Source organism: Panthera uncia (genome assembly GCF_023721935.1).
Source record: "Panthera uncia isolate 11264 chromosome B2 unlocalized genomic scaffold, Puncia_PCG_1.0 HiC_scaffold_25, whole genome shotgun sequence".
NCBI classification, from domain to species: Eukaryota; Metazoa; Chordata; class Mammalia; order Carnivora; family Felidae; genus Panthera; species Panthera uncia.
This window is the reverse complement of record NW_026057581.1, coordinates 18,586,885-18,605,315: the sequence shown is the minus strand read 5'-3', so window position 1 is coordinate 18,605,315 and position 18,431 is coordinate 18,586,885. Positions and strand designations below refer to the sequence as shown.

The following is an 18,431-nucleotide window of genomic DNA, read 5'->3' as shown; positions in this document are numbered from 1 at the left end:
TATAGCCAATCCCATCATTTCTTAAAATTAATATTTGTATGATATCTTTTCTTCCATCCTTTTGCTTTCAATCTACCTATGTTGTTAGGTTTGAAGTGAGTTTCCCTTACACAGCAAAGAGTCAGGTCATGATTTTTTGTTTTTCCTTTTTAATTCACTCAGGCAATCCATGTCTTTTAACTGGTGTATTTATATCACACATATCTAAAGCAATCGTATTATAGAGCTAAAGTCTTCCTTTTAGCCTTTTTTCTGCCTGTTCTTTCTTCATTACTTTTTTCTTGTCTTCTATGTAACTTGAATTTTTTTGGCTTTCATTTTTATTTTGTTGTAATGGCTTGAGTATATCTCTTTGTATAGCTTTCTCACCAAACACAGTTGCTTGCTTTAGATATCACAATATACATATGTAATTTAGACTACTAGTGTCAAAGTCTTACCACTTCGAAGAAAATGTGGAAAACTGTTGATGACCCTTTGTCCTTGCCACTTTCTACATATTATCACCCTAAGTATTTCCTTGACATACAGTGAGTATCCCATGGAGTTAATTTTTTTCTTTCAAACATAAACTATGTTTTAAGAAACTCATGAGGTGAAGATTAGTCTATTACGTTTACCCTTACTTTTTAAACATTTTTAATGTTTATTTATTTTTGAGAGAGAGAGAGAGAGAGAGAGAGAGAGAGAGACAAGAGCAGGAGCGGGGGAGAGGCAGAAAGAGAGGGAGACACAGAATCTGAAGCAAACTCCAGGCACTAAGCTGTCAGCATAAACTCACTAACCACAAGATCATGACCTGAGCCAAAGTTGGATGCTTAACCGACTGAGCCATCCATGTACCCCTACTCTTATTTTTACTTATTCTGGTGTTCTTTCCTTTCTGAAGGCTTCAGTCTTCTGTTATCACTCTCTGCTTTGAGAGCTTTTTCTAGCTATTCATTAAGGGCTGATCTGCTGGTGACAAATTCCATTCGTTTCCTTTCATCTGAGAAGGTCTTCAATTTTCTGCATTTCTGAAACAGTTTGACTGGATGTTGGATTTTGGGTTGACAATTCTTTTCTTTCACCACTTGAACAATATTTTGACACTTCCTTCTGGCCTTTGTAGTTTCAGATGAGAAATTCACTGTTTTTTTGAACAGATGTTTCTCTGTAAGCAATGCGCCATTTCTATCTGGCTATTTAGTTTTCAGTTTGAATAAAGTTTAATTATGTTGAATCTTGGTATGAGTTTTTTTATCATATTTACCCTATTTGGAGGTACACTCAGTTTCTTGAATCTTTAGGATTGTCTTTCACTAAATTTGGGAAGTTTCCGCCACTGTTTAAATACTTTTCTGCCCCTGGTATTCTTACCAGGGACCTGATGACACAAATATTAGTTCTTTTTTTTTATTGTCCCAGGACTCCTAGAGACTCTCTTCCCTTCATTGTTAGTAACATTCATTTTTTTTAGTCTAGTCTTTCTGTTGTTTAGATTGAACAAACTGTTGATTTGTTCTCAATTTTAACTGATTCCAGCCACTGTCATCTCCACTCAAATCTCGAGCCCATCCAGAAAGATTTTATTACTATTATTCTACTTTCCAGTTATAAAATTTCAATTTGGTTCAGTTTTTTTTGTAATGTCTGCTGTTTATTTAAGAGTTTCTATTTTTTTTTTAATTTTTTTAAAAAGAATTTGATTTATTTGTTGGGTATCTATATGACAGCTGCTTTAAAACAGTGACAGATCATTCCAAAAACATATTCATCTCAATAATGGCTGTGGTCTTCTTGTCTTTTGTCATTCAAGTTGTGTTTTCTGTAATTCTTAGTATAATGAGCCTTTTTTTTTTTTTTTTTTTGCACATATCCTGGACATTTTGGATACAATATTAGGATACTTCATCTTATTCAAATATTTTTTAGTTAGCAGTAACTCTATGTCGGTTTAGCATGTAGGTCCTAGATTATTTTACCCACTGTAGTTTCAATGGCAATTCAGTTTTGAGAGATTTTGCCAAGCTATTCTGGTCAGCCTTGTTCCTACGGCTCTGCTGAGATTTTTGACCGATCTTTGCAAATTCCACCTGTCTTTCCCAGTGCCATTGGGTGGGAGGTTCAGGAAACACTGGGCCTTACTCAACTGCTGCTAAGGTGTATTGTGTCCCTCCTGGCCTGGGGACAAGGCAGGCACTCTGCTGATGCTGACCCTGTGGCCCATCAGGTCTACTACTGGCCAGGGTGTGGTGAGAACATCATGGATGCTTCTGCCCAGTGTCTGCAGGGCAGACTAAGGATGAGTTCCTGGACGGGCCCCGCCCACAGTGGTGTTGGGTAGGGGTGGACCTCATTGTTAGTTGTCTGCTGAGCTGCCTCTTTCCCAGCACTTTAACCAGAAGGATCAGTCTTTGGTTGTTTGCTTGTTCTCTATGCCTTTTTCCAGTTTCATCTTCTAGGCCTCTCTTCAATCCAGCATGTCAAGTTTGGGGGACAAAGAGAAAATACAGGAAGTCAGTTTGGTGTCTTTTCTCAAGTCCTGAGATCCCTAGCCAGTCCACCTTCTTCCTACCTTCTAGAGTCCTGTTATGATCACCTGCTGAATTATTTCTAGAGTATGTGGTTATATTTAGAGGAGAGGAACTAGGGGAGAAGTAGTCTAGAACGTTCTATCTCACCACACATTTTCCAAATATTTTATTGGTCATTTTTAATTTCTATTAGCAAAGGGTTTGGCAAAACACTTCAGTTGTCTTATTCCTGAAATTGGATCCAGTGGTAGTAAATATTGGCTCTAAATGGTAGTAAATTTAAACCTGTAATATGCTATATAGATATGTTTATTATTATAATACTAGTTATCCGTGATTTTTTTTTGCCTTTCTCCCAATTCATTCCATGCTGTTACTGTCAATCCATTTACTCCTATTTCCTTAATATCCATGAGAAGAACACACTGATTTCTAGCTTTGAGTCACGCTCAGAGTTTTATACTGATCACAACTGCTTCTGACATTCATTCTCCATGCCCTTCCTTTCCACAGACTCGTTTCCTGGTGGAATGCTAAAGCCAAAATATCACAGGAGTTTTTATTTTAATAAAAATTAGGATATGTTCATCCAAAATAATAACCATGGTATTTCATTGACCTGAAGAACAACTGGGAAAATTTCCAAAGATAAACCCAGGATCAAATGAAATCACAGGTAAAAAGCACTCCATAAATGTTAATTGTTATTAAGGCACAATGACGGGATTCAACTTTACTTTTGCTTTTTTATTCAATTGTTGAGTTATCAGAGCCATAGGAACCATTACAGACTATTATGCCAAATATTAAAAATAATCTTTCAAAACTCTCCACCTTTGTCAGATTTCCCTTATAGTATCAGAGGGGTTTCTATATTAAATAATAGCAAATGATTTCAGATAAAACGTTCCTGCAACAGTTTATCATAACACACTACTTTTTTTACTACATGATGCATCGGTCATTTAGAAAAAGAAAATTCTTGACTAATATGTCATTATGAAACTTTTATCTGTTTACTATTGACTACAAATATTACTAATATCCCAAACCTTTTTGTTTTAATTTTAAGAAACTCAATTTCCAATAATAGTGTCTTGTCACATTCATATATCAACCACTCTAACCTTTACATCAAAATGTATTATATTTTATTCTACTAACTTATCTGTGCCACCATATCTGTTGGCTAAATGGATCCTAATAGGTAAATAATCTTAGCTTCATTTTATCCTAGATTTGATTAGTGAAATATCCAAGGAAAAGGATACACTAAATGGTCAATGTTGTTCTGAGTTTATATTTATATCCAAGTTTTGTTTTCCCCAATGGGTGTGGGAAGATTACTTTACTTTGATCTTCACTGCCAATGGTAACTTGTGAATTGGAAAAAAAAAAATGGTCAGACAAATTGAAGGCAGAGGAAATGACTATACCAGCTTCTTAGAATAAATGGGAAGTTAATAATTCGAGTTGTTTGAGCCCTAAGCTGAGAGATGTGTATGTTCTTTAATATGGAGAACGCAGGACTGACTCCACTGCAAGTTCGCTTCTTCCTTAAATTAATCAATAAGCGGATATTTTTGAATGCTATTCCACATCAGGTAACATGGAAAGAACTATGGCTATTTGGGTGAATAAAATAAACATGGTCCTTATTCTCAGAGAGTTTAAAATTTAATGTAAGAAGGCAATAACAATAAATTATGCTAAGAGAAATATGACTTACAAATCAATGACTTTAATACTTTCATGAAGAGAAAAGAAAGCGATAACAAAGAACAAAATGAATAAATAAATATATGTGTAAATTTTGTTAAGTATAAATGATGGAAACTGGTAAAGGAGAGTGATAGAAACTATCTGACTGGTATTCAGGAGTGGAGAGAGGGAGGTTGAATTTTACTAGATACTCTCTAGGATATTATGTTTCAGCAGAGAACAGAGAACATTGGCCAGGGGAATCTTAGCCATTACAAAGTCTTCTAGTTTACCTACAACTATAGTCATAGAGATAAGTAACTAGTGACATTTTTGTCCATGAACTTGGATGAATTTTGATGTAAAATAATCTCTATTATTTATTCACATTGTGGGATGGTAGTTAAGATGATAAAGGAATCAGTTTTCCAAGACCCATCTCTATTCAGCTTAGGCATAGTTTATAGAATGGCTTAGTGATCGACATGTATTCCATAAAATAGATGTCAAGCCCATTATTTTAAATTACCCCATAAAACAATACTTTCTATGTCTCTAGATACATATAATACTGTAAAGTGCAAGGTAGAGCCTTAGAACACCTGGTAGGTGCAGGAACGAAAGTCTCCCCACACCTCCCCGAATGAGTACAGTGGAAATGAAGCAACTTGAGATCTTTTCCTGAGCTGGGAAAGTGTGAAACAATCCCATAAGCGTACTGTAAAGGGTCTCTTGGCTGAGTCACTTCTGTCATCCTTTCTTTTCTTAACTGTTACTGTGGGGGGTAAGATGAGAAAAGAGCACAGGAAACAACATAGAGAAAATTCTTCTGTCTGCTTTTTAAATCACCACTTTTTAAAATCAGTCTTAGTTGGAGGAAGAAAACGTGATTTTTTTTTTCTTTTTCCTTCATTCCCACAAATTCCTATTGCAAAATGACATTACTTTATTATCTTCACAAATAATTTCATATCTCTGAGCTTTACTGTTCTTTGTTTTAAATTTTTAATGTTTATTTATTTTTGAGAGACAGAGTATGAGAGGGGCAGGGGCAGAGAGAGAGGGAGACACAGAATCCAAAGCAAGGTCCAGACTCTGAGCTGTCAGCACAGAGCCCGAGGCGGGGCTCGAGCCCATGAACTGCAAGATCATGACCTGAACCAAAGTTGGATGTTTAACCAACTGAGCCACCCAGGGACCCCTGAGCTTTACTCTTCTATCTTTGAAATATCTAAAGTCCTGTAGGATCGAAATAGTAGCTACTATTTATTATACACTTATCATATGCTAGTTATTGACAATGCACATGTTTTATTTAACAATAACAATACCAGTAAACCTATACTAAAGATAGTGTTATTCTCAATCTGCCAACAAGGAAGCACTCTCAGAAATATTAAGCAACATGCTAAAAGCCACACAGCTAGTGATGGGCAAAACTGTATTCAAACCCAAGACTGCTTTCTTAACCACCTTACGCACATGTAAGTTCTATGGGTTGCATCTACACCATGGCTGGGGAATAGATTTTATTTTTTAGAACAGTTTTAGATTTCAAAAGAAACCTGTGCAGATGGTACAGAAGAATTCCTGTACACCCCTGCTCCCCTGCACCACTTCCCCTATTCTTAGCATTTTACATTCATGTGGTCTATTTGATACAACTGATGAACTAATATTGATTATATTGTTATTAACTATAGTCCCTAGATCACATTAGGGCAGATTCTTTGTATAGTTCTGTAGGTTTTGAAAATGCACAATGTCGTCTATCCACCATTACAGTATCATACAGAATAGTCTCAGGGCTCTAAAAATTCTGTGCTCCAACTATTTATTCCCGCCTTCCTCCCTCCTGGGGAGTCCTGACAATGACCGATTCTTTCCTTATTTCCATAATTTTGCCTTTTGCAAAAATATCATATAGGTGGCATCACACACTACACAGCCTTTCCAAACTAGCTTCTTTCACTTAGCCATACGCATGTAATTTTCTTCTGTCTTTATGTGGCTTTATGGCTCATTCCCCTTCAGTACAGAATAATATTCCAGTGTAAGAACGTACCATAGTTAGGTTTATCCACTAACCTATTGAAAGGTCGAAAGCCAGCTTGGTGGCTTCCAATTTTTGGCAATTAAGCATAAAGCTTCTATAAACATTCATGTGTAGGTTTTGTATGGATGTAAGTGTTCAACTCATTTGGGTAATTAACTAACAGCGCCATTGCTGAATTGTACTCTAAGGCAATGTTTACCTTTGTAACATTTTGTAAGGAAAGAAGCAAACTGTCCTCAAAGTTTCTACGCTATTTTGCATCTTTTTCAGCAATAAATGGGCGTTCTTGTTATTTTGCATCTTTGGTAGCAGTTTTTTATTCTCTGTGTTTTGGACTTTTAGCCTTTCTAATAGATATGCAGTGGCATGTCATCATTCTGAATGACACACAGTTTGGAGCATCTTTTCAGATGCTTATTGGTAACCTCTATATCTTTGGTGAGACATCCGTTCAAATCTTTTGCTCATTTTTATTTATTTTTTATTTATTTTTTATTTTTTTAACCTTTATTTATTTTTGAGACGGAGAGAGACAGAGCATGAACGGGGGAGGGTCAGAGAGAGAGAGACACAGAATCTGAAACAGGCTCCAGGCTCTGAGCTGTCAGCACAGAGCCCGACGCGGGGCTTGAACCCATGGACCACGAGATCACGACCTGAACTGAAGTTGGACGCTTAACCGACTGAGCCACCCAGGCGCCCCTCTTTTGCTAATTTTTAAGTTGGATTTTGTGTCCTCTTGTTGAGTTTTCAGAATTCCTTATCTATTTTGGATACAAGTCCTTTGTCAAATGTGTGTTTTGCCAATATTTCTCCCATTCTTTGTATTATGTTTTCATTCTCCTAACAGTGATATTTGCAGAGCAGAAAGTTTTCATTTTAATGAAGTCTAACCAACTTTTCTTTCATAGGTCGTGATTTTGGTGTTGCATCTAAAATTTCACCAACAATTCACCTCTTAATAAAATAAATTTAAAAAAATTCCTCAACTATTCAAGGTCACCTCGGTTTTGTCCTATATTACCTTCCAGAAATTTTAGTATTACACATTAGATTTAGGTATACTATCCATTTTGAGTTAATTTTTTTGAAGGATGTAAAATCTGTGTCTACGTTATCATTTTTTTTTGTATGTAGATGTCCAGTTGTTCCAGCACCATTTGTTGAAAAAATTGCCCTTTCTCCATTGAATTAGCTTTACTCTTTTATCAAAGATCCTTTGACTATATTTGTGGGGGCTTATTTCTGGGTTTCTACTCTGTTTCATTTATTTGTCTGTTTTGTAGTTTGTGTTGCTTTATTTGTATGTTTGTCTTATTACTGTAACCTTAAGTGCATTTTAAAGACAGGTAATGTCAGTCCTCTGATTTCGCCTTCAAAATTTGTGTTGGCTATTCGTAATGTTTTCACTTTCCATATAAACTATAGAATGAGTTGCTAATACCTCCAAAATAACTAACTGAAATTTTATTGGGATTGCATTCAATCTACAGATCAAGTTGTGAGGAACTGATACTCTAATATTGGATCTTCTTATCTATGAACATAAAATATTTTATACAGTTGTTGAAATCCTCATTGATTTTTTGCATCAGAATTAATTATTTATTTAATTTTTCTGGTGCTAAAGTAAATGATATTGTACTTTTAATTTCAAATTTCCCAACTGTTCATTGTTGGTATTTAGAAATTGACTGTTTTTTTAAGATCATTTATTTATTTGGAGAGAGAATGTGCACATTTGCACACACACTTGCACACAAGGGAGGAGCAGACAATGAGGAAGAGAGAGAATCCTAAGCAGGCTCTGTGATTTTGGCAAAGAGCCTGACACTGGGCTTTATTCCACAAACCATGAGATCATGACCTGAGCCAAAATCAAGAGGCAGATGCTTAATCAACTGAACCACCCAGGTGCGCCCCACATTGACTGACTTTTTATACTAACCTTGCATGATGCATATCTTGCTAAAATTGCTTATTGATTTCAAGAGGGCTTTTTCTTGAGTCTTTGAAATTTTCTACATAGAAAATCATGTCATCTGTAAACATAGACTGTTTAATATCTTTTTTCCCCAATCTGTATTTCTTTCATTTTGTTTTCTTGTGTTACTGCATTAGCTAGAACTTCTCATGCAGCACTGAATAGGAGTGATGAGCTGGGGTGCCTGGGTGGCTCGGTCGGTGGGGCATCCGACTTCAGCTCTGGTCATGATCTCACGGTTCGTGGGTTCGAGCCCTGGGTCAGGCTTTGTGCTGACAGCTCGGAGCCTGCAGCCTGCTTCGGATTCTGTGCCTCTCTCTCTCTTTCTGCTCCTCCCCTGCTTGCACTCTGTCTCTCTCTCTCTCTCTCAAAAATAAATAAACATTAAAAAAAAAGAATAGGAGTGATGAGAGGCAACATCCTTGTCTTATTCCTGATCTTAGGGGTAAAGCTTCTAGTTTCTAACCATTAAGTATGGTTAGAACACTATCTGTAGGTGTTTTTTGTAGATGCGTTTTATCAAGTGGGAAAGTCCTATGTATTCCTAGTTTGCTGAGGATATTATCATGAATGCATATTGGATTTTGTCAAATACTTTTTCCTGCATCTTTTGGTATGATCGTGTGATTCTTCTTCTTTAACTTATTGATGTGATGAATACTTTTCCTTTGGGTGTACTTTAAAATGGTTATTTTTCCCCTTCTTCTGCTGGAATCCCAAAAAGACTCTTTTGGGGTTTTCATTTATTTGTTTGTTTGTTTTTGTTTTGGGATCTGATGGAACTCATGGAGATAAGACTCATGAAAGTGTTAAGTACCTACCTTCCTCCACCAAAGACTGAGGCCCTATATTTTTCTAACTCTCAAGCTAGGCCACATCCACCCTAACATCAATTCCTCAATTACCATCTAAGTGTTCCCAGTAAGTTGTGATTCTCTGTATTCATTCCCCCAGTTTGGGGGACAGGCGTTTACTCTGTGACCTCAATTTTCTTATGAATCTAAAAAGAATGGTCGATTTTCAATTTGTTCAGTTTTTGATTATTTTGAAGATTTGAGTGACAACTCCTGGGTTCTTTTTTTTTTTTTTTTTAATGTTTATTTATTTTTGAGACAGAGAGAGACAGAGCATGAACGGGGGAGGGTCAGAGAGAGAGGGAGACACAGAATCCGAAGCAGGCTCTGGGCTCTGAGCTGTCAGCACAGAGCCCCACGCGGGGCTCGAACTCACGGACCATGAAATCATGACCTGAGCCGAAGTCGGACGCTCAACCGACTGAGCCACCCAGGCGCCCCAAGGTTCTTTACTTGTCAGAATGGAAACTCGAATTTTCAATGAATTTTTGAGGGGTGTATTAGGAACTAGCATTTAGTATATACAATATGTCTACCTGGGCATAAACTTGAGAAAGTGTTAGTAAGTAAGAGTAGCTTGCTTTGCATGCTAGATGTTTCTTTTCTGGAATATGGAATGCTTAATAGACATTTGGGGAGTTTTGTAGGTAGTTTATAAACTGAATGGAAATAACTCAATGTGTGAATGAATAATCAGTAAGTTTCAGGAGCTCTGTTCTGTCAAATTATTCGTCAAAGTTTTGACGATTCTGTCAAAAATTCTGTCTGTTCTTCTTTGTACTTCTACTATTGAAGTTAGTAGTTGTCTTCTGAAAGTACTGGATCCCACCAAGGAAGTCTCAGGATCCAAAGGAACTAAATAGATTTGGTTATTATACTTCCCTTCAGCAGTGACACAGATTACGTTTTCTTCTATCACTCCCCTAATTTGTAAGTTCAAGACTGAAAAACTCAGGGGCGCCTGGGTGGCTCAGTCGGTTGAGCGTCTGACTTCAGCTCAGGTCATGATCTCACGGTTTGTGGGTTTGAGCCCCGCAACCGGGCTCTGTGCTGACAGCTCGGAGCCTGGAGCCTGCTTCAGATTCTGTCTCCCTCTCTCTCTGTCCCTCCTGGGCTCACCCTCTGTCTACCTCTCTCTCAAAAATAAACATCAAAAAATATTTAAAAAAAAATTGAAAAATACAGTTAATTGATCCCTGGGTACACTTTAATTTACTCTTCATTGGCTTCTATTCCCTGGATTTTGTCAGCCTGACTGATTCTTATGCAAGTGTGAACTGAGGGTCACCATATTATTGACTGTTAATCTGTTTCTGATGCTTGGGAACTATTCCTTGGTAGTAGTACTTGGCTGTCACCCATGACCATGACCAAACCTGGCAATGACCTGTATCTGTTGAACCTTTCTACCGAGACTATGAAGTTAAAGAGCCACAATCATGTTTACAACTGATCCTTCCAGATTATGAATATTGAATTTACAGATGAAAAAAAGACTTAAACAATGGATTATAGAATACAAATCCAAAATTGTCATAGGCAAGAAAAATCATAAAAAATAAAATGCAATGTAATTGAGATATATGTGAAGCTCTGTGTTTTATTTTGGACTTTTTTTCTCTTTTTCTTTTTTTAAATTTACACTGAGAGAGTGTGTGTGCAAGTGGGGAGGGGCAGAGAGAGACAGAGACAGAGACAGAGAGAGAGAGAAAGAGAGAGAGAGAGAGAGAGAGAGAGAGAATCCCAAACAGGCTCCACACTGCCAGTGCAGAGCCCAATGCAGGGCTCAAACACATGAACTGTGAGATCATGACCTGAGCTGAAATCCACATTTGGATGCTTAACTGACTGAGCCACCCAGATGCCCCTATTCTGGATTTTTAAATTGCATCAAGCATGAAATCAAGCATGGTATAGGGCAGGCTTGGTGTGATATTAAAAATTATTCGTTGGTTAGTAAACTCAGTTTAATCCAGCATAACTACTAAAAAAAAACCCTATCTGGATAATAATAATAATGGAAGTACACTGTACTACTCAAAGAAGAAGATAGTTTGTGCATCTGAAAAGAGATTTAAAGAGTAGAATATCCTTAGAAGAATGTGCATAACATGCTGCTATGCTTGAAAAGCATATTACTTGATGAAGTAAAACAAACATATAGACAAAAATATTTTTTGACATGGAGGAAAAAAAAATCTTCCCAGAAACGCCAATAGCAAACTTCACACCTTTTGGAAAACTCTCATATCCAAGATAATATAAGCTTGTTACCTATTGCTAGAAAGCACAACTTAGAAAAACGTACGGGTCTTAAGGAAGTATTTGGGAAAATAGCAATCACAGTAGATTCCTACCTCTGATGACTTTCAGGATGAGAATAGGTATGGATTTCACACTGGCTGTACAATTACGCTAGACAGCATCTAACATTTTGTTACATCATAAAATTCTACAACATTTTAACGATGCAATAAGATGGAAGTCTTCACTGCCATTTGCCATCAAGGATTCTTTAAGGAGAAGCTATAACTCTTCGAGTGTTAGTTTTAAAGAAAAACTAATGAAGCGCAATATATATCTAGTACTTAGGGGTCAAGCACCTGAAAATTTAAATGTAAGTTCTTTTTTATTAAGTTTATTTACTTTGAGAGAGAGAGAGAGAGAGAGAGAGAGAGAGAGTACAGTGGGAAAGGGGCAGAGAGACAGAATCCCAAGCAGGCTGTGCACTGTCAGTGCAGATCCCAATGTGGGCTCGAACTCACGAACTGTGAGATCATGACGAGCCAAAACCAAGAGTTGGCTGCTTAACTGACTGAACGACCGAGGCTCCCCTAAATGTAAGTTCTTACTGGTTTCTCACATAATCTTGTACAGCATTATTATGGTATCCCATTTGACATCGAAATAAACTAAGGCTTATCAAGGCTATGTTACAGGTCCGAAGTCTCCAATTCAGCAAATTGAACAGCTGAGTCATCTGATTTCAAAGCCCACGCGTTCATTAATCGTAACAACTGCTATACCTCTCCCCTTCTGGTTGGATTCTTAACGGTTGGAAGCATAAGATAATTCTTGCCTCCTACAGGTCTGCTCCGATCTTATAAAACTGACTTCCCCAGATGCAACAAAAATGTGACCACATAATTTTAGTGAAGTAACAAAATTAAATTCAGAGGGAGGTTTGGCTGGACTCTTCCACTTTGGAAATAATATTCCTGGAACTAAAGTTTGGCGTGGCACCCTAGGGATGCAGTGAAGCTATTGTTCTAATTTAAGTTATTACGTTTATGAGCCTCAATTTTAGCTTGCTTATTGGAGTCTGTTACATGGACTACAGAGACAAGCCCCTAATGCATAATTGTTTTCAATTTGTTACGAGAAATTATTTTGGCGATTTCAACATGGGTACATCTCTACACCCTAGGTCAATCATTATGCCTGCTTTGGGCTGGGTACCTGGTGACCTATTTGCATCTTGAAGACACAAGGGGGCACAGAACAGGGCTGTAAATCTCTAGTGCTTTCTGCCAGCTCTCTTCCTTGAACTTCAGGTATAATTTGCACTCAAATTTCTCTGTTGGCCCTCCACTTTCATTTCTATTTATACCTCTGTTTCCAAGTAAACTCAAAATTATACTGAGGTACCGATGCTTGGTGATTAAGGGTACGGAATATGCGGCCAGACGCCCTGGGCTCAAAGCCTGACTTAATGCTTTTAATCCCTCTGAGTGTTGGTCATCTCATCTGCAGAAGAGGGATCATAATACCTCCCTCAAAGAGTAAATAAATTAGCACATGATAGGGAGGTCCTTGCACTTGGAAATAACCCAATAAATACATGTATTATCTTTATTTGATTATTATTATTCAAAGTGAGGTATGATTACATATGCCAGACCATGTGTTTTGTGTTCTTTGAAATGTCAATGTTTAAAATTTTCTTTGTTTCTTTTCTTCTCACTCCCTTTCCTATAATCCTCTGTTCCTTCCTTCCTCTTTTCTTTTCTTTCTCCCTTTTCTCCTTTCTTCCTTTTTTTCCACTTTTCTTCCTTCTCACCTTCCCACCTTCCCTTTCTCCCTCTTCATCCCTCCTTCCCTCTCTCTCTTTCTATTTTCCTTCCTTCCTTCCTTATTTTTATTTTTTCTTTAACAAATATTGACTTTGGGAGGAGTGCCTGGGTGGCTCAGTCGATTAAGTGTCTGACTCTCGGCTTCGGCCCAGGTCATGATCTCATAGTTCACAGGTTCGGGCCCCCCCATAGGGCTTTGCAGTGACAGTGCTGAGCCAGCTTGGGATTCTCTTTTCCCACCTCTCTCTGCCCTTCACTTACGCACACTCTCTCTCTTCTCAAAACTAAATAAATGAGCCAAAAAATTTTGAGTTTAGAGTGACTCCACTGGTGAGGCGAGCCCACACAAATATCTCTATAATTTCCAGCCTAGCAGTCCAACTGTTAACACTGCCACTCTTGGATTTTGTGAGATATCAGAGGATTTCTAGGGGAAATAGAGAATGCTTTCCTATTTACCACATGCAGAAGCATGAGGCTCACCTCAATAGACTGATATGAGCTATTCCCAATTGTTAAGCCACAGCAACATCCATCTATTAAGAAGGCAACTATATTGGGATCAGGGGAGTGCCAGGATAAAACATGATCTGCTCATCAACATCTGTTTTCTAATTAGGATGGCTCAATGGCAATTTTCACCCGATAATTTAGTTAAATTTCATTCCTAAAGTATAAATATCCTCTGAAGGCACATGGGTGAAGTTAAATCAATAACTGCATTATTGTAAATTACTTCATAATTATATATTGATAAACAGAATAAGGTTATATGATATCCATTTTCCATATCACTTCGTACCTCAGACAACTTCATAGAAAATTGCATTCTTATGTTGTTTTCAAACAGCGCTGTTTTGTATAAAATGCCTTTCATCATTTTAAAGCAATATAATTTCAGCATAGTCCTCCTTGTCTTGTTTAGATTTTCAAACCATGTAAACTCAAGGTATCTGAGTTATAGTTTGCCTCTTTAAATGTTCTCAGATAATCTTATGTGAAAAATATTTTTAAGGACTTGCAAGAAAAACAAAAAACAAAAACATTACCTTTTGCTGGCTTTAGGCCTGGCTACAGAGTACTGGGAGACTGTAAGAGGTTAAGATATTTCAAGTCAACCTGCCTCCCATCTATCCCATAAACCTGACTGACCATCGGCTTAGAATGTTCTTTTTATCTACTGGTCCCCCTTCTATCTTGAGTCTCTTCCTCCCACGTGCCATTTGTCATATGCTTATTTCTGCTGACCGCGTGCCCTAAACGTTCGCAATCATCTGATTAAAAATATTCTGTCCTGCATAGGGTGGGCCCTGAGCGGCTGTGCTGAGTGGCTGAGAGGCTCTTGGGGTCTGGTGGGCTGAACAGACTCTAAACCAAGCAGATGGCTTCAAGATGCACGGGAGTGGGGGCCTCCGTGCTCCAGAGATCACTCCAAGACCAGGAACAGCTGGAAGAGAATGCAGTTCCACAGCCTTCCACCAGCCACCTGGAGACCTCCAGGGCAGACAGTTCCAGAGAAGGCTGCCCCTTGAGAGCAGTCAGCCTCAACCACCAGGCAGGACCTCCTGGAAAGGCCTGGAAACCCCAGAGCCAGGGCAGTAGGGTCTCCAGGCTATGTGGTTCACTCAGCCAAAAACACCTTGGGTGCCATGTCCCCAAGAATCCAGGAGTCCTGCCAAAGTGGCACCAAGAGGCTGGTGGAAACCCAGGCGAAAGTCAGGAGGAGGAGAAGAGGCGCATGGACGAGCAGAAGCCCCCCCACCCCCTGCCCCAGCTCACAGCCTGAGTGGCAATTGCACCTGGCTGTCTGGAGCTGTCCCTGCCCCTCAACCCTGGACCTGTGGGAGGGGAGAGGGAGTGTCTCCTCTCTGCCCAGATGGGCCCACATGACTACCCACTGCGATGGTCCAGGAGGGAGGCTTTCCGGAGCCCCTCCTCCTCACAGAGCCCCTCTTCTCCCTCAGTGAATCTGACAGTGACATAGAGCCTCTGGGAGCTGGAATTCAGCCTCTCCGGACACTGTCACAAGAGCTAGCCAAGGCCACTGTGACCAAAGAGAGTGGCATTTGCGACTGAGGACTGTGCCTTCAGGTAATGCGCTCCTCCCAAGCATCTTTTGGGGGTCCTTCTCCCCCCTCCTCCTCCTCATGTATGAACGTGCGAGAATGGAGTCCTTTTCTGGAAAAACCCACAGAGCCCATGGGCCCAGCAGCGTAGGAAGTGTACAAGTCTTTCCTGCCTGGAGCTGGAGCTTCTGACTTCACTGATTCTGTCATTAATTGAGCATACCGGGGAGCCATCTCCCACCTCCTCATTTTGGGGTGGTGGTGTCCCCACGTCCCTTGCTTTGAGCACAGTCAGGGCCAGGAAGGAAGCTCTATATTGCAGGAAGCAAGCTACATTTGACCACCGTGTCATCACCTCAGGATCAGTGCATCCCAGCGAGTTCCTGAGGAAGCCCCTAGGAGTTGGCCGTGCCCTTGACCACTGCTAACAAGGGCCCAGGTGGAGACTGCTCAGGGGCCCTCTTCTCCTGCTGCAGGCACATCTGGTCCTGCGGTGACCGCCTGATGCACCCTGAGAGTAATTTGGGGAGGGAAATGGGGGCAATGGTCCACTCTCCTCCCCTCTTGGGCTTCAAAATTCATCCAACACTTTAGCTTTCTGGCTGCCTCCTTTGCTACATGAAACAAAGGCATGAGAAGATACTGGGGAGCTCTGAGCTCTGCACCCAGGAGTGGGGTCTTCGAGGAATCATTCCTTGTGTCGCCAGTGCCCAGGCTCTAGAGAGCCCAGCTCCTGTCCCTGCTTCTGCCACCAGAGCCCTGCAAAGAAGGGATGGGAGATATTTCCAGGCCCTAAGACTCTAGGCTCACAGGTACCTGATTACATTCAGGGCCAGGCACTGTGGATGTGCAAGGAGGGGAAGCACTGTTCGGTAGCGATTTCTGCCTTTGGTAAATTATTTAAGAAATTTGTTTTATCATTTTATTAAAAAGAAACCAGCATGTGACTTCCTTAGGTAATGCTGCTTTTTCATAATAAAAACTCACCTTCTATAAGAAAATAAAATGAAATAAATTAAATAAAATAAAGTAAAATGAAATGAAATAATAAAACAAAATAAAATAAAATAAAATAAAATAAAATAAAATAATTCTGTCTTATTTTTAGTAAACGTGACACAATTTTTGGTTGAGAAAACATGGCCACTGTATGTATACCTATAATTAATGTATCACTTGTCTCTTAACTAGAGCTTAAGTTCATGGGTCGGGTATATGTCCTTGGTATGACACTATCCTGTATTGACTTTGTTCCTCTCTGCAGAAAGACACTGGGAGGGTATGTAAGGAAAGAGAAAAGAGTAAGAAAAGAGGATCAAACTTGCCCTTGAGTCTATTTTCATTAGTTGCTAGATTTTTTTTTCCCCTAGCCAAGTCATTGACATATATATGACACAGAGATAATACTCCTTCCTATCACCGAAGCATTTAATTTTTTTTAATGTTTATTTATTTTTAATAGAAAGAGAGAGAGAGAGAAAGAGAGAGACAGAACATGAGTGGGGGAGGGGCAGAGAGAGAGGGAGACACAGAATCTGAAGGAGGCTCCAGGGTCTGAGCTGTCAGCACAGAGCCTGATGCAAGGCTCAAACTCACGCACTGTGAGATCATGACCTGAGCCACCCAGACGCCCCTCACCAAAGCATTTAAGTGACATTAGGTGCTTAGGACTACCCTTGGTTTTTAACACTTAGTGGGTACTCAATATATGGTAGGGATATTGTTATTGTGGATAAAAATATCATTATAAATTCATTATGTAAATGAAACTCTTTCTGTTCACCATCATCCTATTTATTTCACTAGGTCTCCTCTTAAAATATTAGTCATCATTTCTGTGAGATGGATTTTTGTTTAGTGGTATTTTGTGTGATCCTAAAACAGTATTTCTCAACCATGTGTGACCATCCATTAGATCCATTCCCAAACTCACGAAGCCAGAAATTTCAGGGATGGCTATGTTTATAAACCCCACACAGAAATTGTGAAGTGGAATCTGGTTAAGAACCACCGAGCCAAACATCTGAATAGGGTTTAAAAGTTACGTCCAAAAAATCTTACTTTCCTTCATGGTAATTTGCAGGGATCTGCAAGAAAAGTTTCAGTGTCAGTTTTTGGAATTGGAAACCTGCATATCAGATGTCCCAGGTAGGACCATTTCCAAGCAGAGAGTAAATAGATAGGGTTGTACAGAGTATGGACCCTCCACACATGTCAGTTCCATGCAAGTGACATCTAGGGACAATGAACAGCAGAAGCACCTTTTAAGTGTGTATCCTCATGGTTGTAGAAGTGGGAATTTTTCTTTGATAGGCAGGCCTAGCAAAGCTCACATGCCCACTGCTAATTGTCTGTCTTAGGTCCTACTTTTTCCCTCTCCTTGAGCCACCATCCGGAAAAGCTACTCCTTTATCCTAGCCCTCATGGTCTCCAAGATGGTTCCCTCGTTTAGCACCACGGGATCACCCAAGGCTTCCTCCTGAGTTTGCTTCATTAGTACATTGTGAACTATTGGGTCAACAGCTTATTCTTCTCACCCTAGTACCCAATTAAGGAGAAGTGGAAGAGTGGGAAGTAAGGGTGATGATGATGTTTGGACTTTATCCACCATTGATTTATAATTGGTTCTAGAACCACACATGGAATCATAGTTTCTGTGCATTTGGGCCATTATATTTTCCATCTTCCCTTATAAAGTGCTCTTCAGACAATACACGGATGTGTTTTCTGAAATCCAAGCTGATATTCTGAATGATTTTTGGACATGATGCCTCAAGCTATACCCAAGAAAAGAGAAAAGCTGTTCCTTATAAGCATTTGCCCACTAAAATCGGGAAGAGGTAAGAGATGAACTTAGGGAATAAAGAAGATGAACCTAACCAGTAGCCTTTGTTTACCTCTACTATAAATAACAAATCTTGCTACTTTGAATAGTTTTATTTGCACGATTAGTTTAATACTTCAATTACCTGAATCTTTTAAGAAATAATCAAGCTCTTAAAGATTTTGCACTAATTTCTCTGGATGCCTCATAAATGCAAGAGCATTTGCATTTGAGAAGCATAAAAGATGCAAATCACATCTCTATCTCTATTTAACAACCAAAACGCTTGTTTATGATCATAACTCTTTTCAATATCTTCCTAACTGTAATACACCATTAAGAATGTTGCAGAACATT

At 39.1% G+C, this 18,431-nt stretch overlaps 1 pseudogene; it reads left to right on the top strand.

Annotated features, from left to right (window-relative positions):
- The first annotated feature begins 14,565 nt into the window (after positions 1 to 14,565).
- LOC125939476 (protein PIMREG-like) lies at positions 14,566 to 17,747 on the top strand (annotated as a pseudogene).
- Positions 17,748 to 18,431: the final 684 nt, after the last annotated feature.